The sequence below is a fragment of the Athene noctua genome, unplaced genomic scaffold, assembly GCF_965140245.1.
Source record: "Athene noctua unplaced genomic scaffold, bAthNoc1.hap1.1 HAP1_HAP1_scaffold_130, whole genome shotgun sequence".
In the NCBI taxonomy this organism is placed as follows: Eukaryota; Metazoa; Chordata; class Aves; order Strigiformes; family Strigidae; genus Athene; species Athene noctua.
Window position 1 is genome coordinate 156,036 of NW_027437606.1, and position 4,291 is coordinate 160,326.

A 4,291-nucleotide genomic window follows, 5' to 3' on the forward strand; every position below is an offset into this window, starting at 1 on the left:
TGTCAATACAAAATAGCTCAGAAAGAAAAGCGACTTATTCAGGTTCTAAAATGACAATATTCACTCTAACTTACTTAACGGTACCTTAGTTTATACACATATGTACATGCACATACACAAACCAGACATATACATACAGAAACAAAGGGGTTTGGATTTGGTGAAATGAACACAAAAGGGACAAGCACACAGGAACAAGGGTAAGGGTACGTACCCACACACACACATCCCCACCAACAAACAGGTGAAATAGAAGCTAGCTCAAAGAAAATTTCCCTCTCGAGTTTAGAGCAAATACTCACAATGCCTTGGCATTCCTCAACGGGCGATAATTGAGACTCGAGCGGGGGGACTTCGCCCTGGCCTTCCACCTGGAGCAGACGACACCTTAAGGGTTTTGGTACCTGAGAGGCGTCCCAGCTCAGGGGAGATGCTGGTCACAGGCTGCTGCGATCCAGGAGAGCTCAAAGGGTCTCTCTGGTGGTCGCAGTTTATAGGATCCAAGATAACTGACTTTTGTCAAATACTATCTGGTGCCTTCCGGCAGTTGCACAAGAATTTGAATAACATGCAACCCTGTTATTGTTCCATCTGATCACATCCCAGGCATAGGTGTGTCAGGCCATCAGGAGATGATGGGCCATTATAACCTTTTCCAAGCAATTGGGAGGGGCAGGAGCCAGGCTCCTCAAGGTTATCAGTCCTTATCTCCATAGATTGGTGGATAGCTTGGGGGAATGTGGATGGAATCACACCTGGCACCAAGCAGCCCAGCAAGGAGGGCAGGGAGGGGTAAGAATTGCACCACCACACTTGCCTATGTTCTTTTATGTAGAAGGAAAATGCTGAGCAGGTGCTTGCTAAATTGAAGGCCATGAAAAATCATTTGGCTCTTCACCATAACATCCAACCTAATTAGTTGGGTTTTGGCCCCCAAATCCCAAATGGCATGTCAATCTGATTTTGAAAGTTTACGCTTAACATGTCAGGGGCGTTCCCAAGTATCACTATCATCTGTTTCTTCCTCATCTTCCTGATCTTCCAGCATTTCATCTTCCTCCTTGTTCTTATCAAACAGCTCTATTCCAAGTTCTAATCCTCTTTGCCTTTCTGCAAACCATTCTCTGACCTGCTCATATCCCATGTGAGATTTGGCTACCAGTTCATCGAGGTCTTGCTCATTAAGGAATCTGTGCTTCATATAGTAGTCCTTTAGGATTGCTGTTCCAGTTTTGAATTTTATGACAGACACACCTCTGTCCCAGCAATTTAACCTCGTGCTTCCCTGAGGTCTCCCCCGAGGCCTCCCCCTCCCCTTCAGTCTTCCTTTTCCTCTCTTTCTCGCAAAGCCTTGGCCAATCAGACTGTTTGCATTGGCACTCTAGTAATAATAATACCATTTCAATCCTCCATTTTTCCAAGCATAGCGAGTATCTCCAAACCAGCTCACAATTTCTGATCTTGGGAGCCCAGTTTCTTCTGCTAGTTTGTTGTATTCTTGTAGAGATGGCCACTGAGTACGGACAAAAGAACTTTTAAGCAAGTGCAACTGCTCTGGTGATTTTTTGCCTATTTTGCTTGAAGTGGAATACACTGATTTGGCTCCTGCTGCTCCATCTCCCACAGATGTTTCTCCAGTCTCTTCTTTTGAGCTGCCAGCATTGCTCTCGTTCAAGTCAGCTCCCTCTTCTTTCAAGACATTCAATTTCCTTCTTTCTGTAAACCAGGCATCAAACTCTCTCCTGGTCAGTTTGGCTATTAACCTATTCATCTCTTCATCAGTAAGGACTGGCTTATTAAGAAAACCTGCTTGGAGGACCTGCAGCTGTTCAGCAGTCTTCTCTTTGAATTTCTGCTGGTTGAAATCAGGAAAAGCGCTCCATGATGACTTGTTCTGTGGAGTGACTCCCGTTGGGGACTCATTCATTTCATCGCTTGAATCAATAACAATGGTGGCACACGAATCACTGTTGAGATGAATCCCATGATTATTCTTTGAGTTTCTCTGATTGTAGCATGTATCGCTGAACCACTTTCTGATCTCTCCTTTAGTCAGGGCCGTTATTTTCATAAGTCTTACAATTTCTGAATCTTGAGGAAACTGATTTTTAAGGTAGCTGACTTTCAATTCTGCCAGCTGTTCCTTAGTTTTTTTCGCTCAGATTCCAAAGGAGTCAGGATTCATCAGCGCGCATTCATTTTTGATAGGCTGAGGGGCTGGAACAGCAGCTCCTTGTTTGGTTTCTGCAACAGGCTGAGCAGTGTGAATCTGACTCTTCTGTAACTGTGTTTGGTTTGGGACTCCTGCTACAGTCAAAGCTATTGGGGCTGTTACTGGTAACGTATTTGCACCTGTAACTTGCGTGAGAACAAGTCCTGGCTGACCAACTATTTGGCATGTCTGTAAAATTGAAGGCAAACCATTGCTAGCGGCAGAAATGTGTGCTGGAATAACAGTAATTGTCTGTGGCACGGTATGCACCGTGCCATTAAATTGTTTCCTCCTTGCTTCCTCCACTTCCTCTGGAGTCCAGCTCACACCGTGTTTCAGACGCTGCGCAGAAAACCATATTCTAATCTGTTCCTCTGTGTGACTTAGCTTGAGTGGAAAGAACAGTGATTTCTGACAAGGCTGGATATGGGAATTTGTTGTAGGTGTTAAGCAAAAGAGGACTGTTATCCAAAGCAGTATTATAGGCTGGAATGCTATTTACAGGTATTAGGACTTTTGGAATCAGGTTTGAGTTCTGTGGAACAGTGATTTCTGACAAGGCTGGATATGGGAATTTGTTGTAGGTGTTAAGCAAAAGAGGACTGTTATCCAAAGCAGTATTATAGGCTGGAATGCTATTTACAGGTATTAGGACTTTTGGAATCAGGTTTGAGTTCTGTGGAGCTGTAAAGGCTGTTATAACCTGTGCCACCCCAGGCTGAAGCACTGGTGCTGGAGTCACTACGGCACTAGCCACATCTGCTGCACTGCAAACACCTGAATGGCTCGCTTTTGACTCAGAAACTGCTGGTGGTGGGTTTTCTACTACTTCTTCAGAGTTTGGCTCCTTTTCAGTTCCCTTTTCTTCACCAGCAATGTCATCAACTACATTGTGGAAAACAGCAATACGTTTATTCTCAGTTTTGTTTTTCATCATTTTCATAATAGGAGTTTTGCTGATTGAGATCCCTGATGAGGGGACCTCAGAAGAGTCAGCCTGTTCAACATTTTCTTCTCTAACAAAACTCCCGCCAAAAGTGAGATTGTTCACTGTTTGTTCAAAGACTGTCTGATTACTATGTTTCACCATGGTCAACTTAAAATTCTCTTCTCCAGGGTGGTACTTCAAATTATGTTCTGAGAGAGCATCATATCTTTTGGTAAGAAAATTGCATTCTACACAAACATAGGATGAATTTAATACTAAGTTGGGATGTTCTGAATCTACGTGAAAAATAAACATATTGAGATCGGGAGTTTGAAAAGTACAGTATTTACACTCGTAACCACCTTCTACTTTATTCTACTTTATTTGTATTTTTCTGATTGTCTGAATCCACATACTCATGAACATCCTCATCACTTGTTACGCTCTCTGCTGTAGGGTTATCTGCTGGCGCAAGTACAGGTGGTCCTTCCTCCAACTCTGATACCATTTCTAGATCCGGATCCTGCTCGTTGGCTAAGACCATGCACAGTGTTGTTGATTTTCTTTTACTTGCCATGCCTGTTATGTGAGAATGATACTGACTGGTCAGGTACAGACCTAACTTCAAGCTCTTCTTGATTAATAGTAATGGCTTTCGGTACTTCAAGTCAGTTCTTGTAAAGTCTCAACATTTATCCCGTTAGCAGATTTCCTTTTGTAGTGCAGTCAGGTTAGAAATAGTTGAGGATGAAATGTTGAGAGAGACTGCTTTAAAGTCCACATCCACCACCTGTAGCAAAGAAGAGACAGTGGAATTAGTTAAAGAGTAATTTCTATTCTGCTACGTATTTTGGCTTAAGGTAATTCAGTCCTTTGTGGTTCAATCTGCCACTGTTCATCCCCTGAAAACAGCAGACCCATTCCAAAAAGAGTTACTCAAACTAAGTTAAGAAAGGCAAAATCCAATCCACTTACTGTAGGCTGAAATCTGTTTTCGTGCGTGTCAATGCACTGAAAGGCATAAAACACAGGATGGTGTAAGACAGGGAACCTTCTGACTGTTTCCCTGTCTTCAGAACCCTTTTTCTTGGCATAATGTTGAGGTCAGTTGTCCTATATAACTTGCCTTTGAACTGCTTTGCCTAAGCTCT

General features: G+C 43.0%; 1 pseudogene; it reads right to left on the reverse strand.

Annotated features, from left to right (window-relative positions):
* Positions 1-952: 952 nt before the first annotated feature.
* On the reverse strand, positions 953-3,717 carry LOC141955185 (zinc fingers and homeoboxes protein 1-like; annotated as a pseudogene).
* Positions 3,718-4,291: the final 574 nt, after the last annotated feature.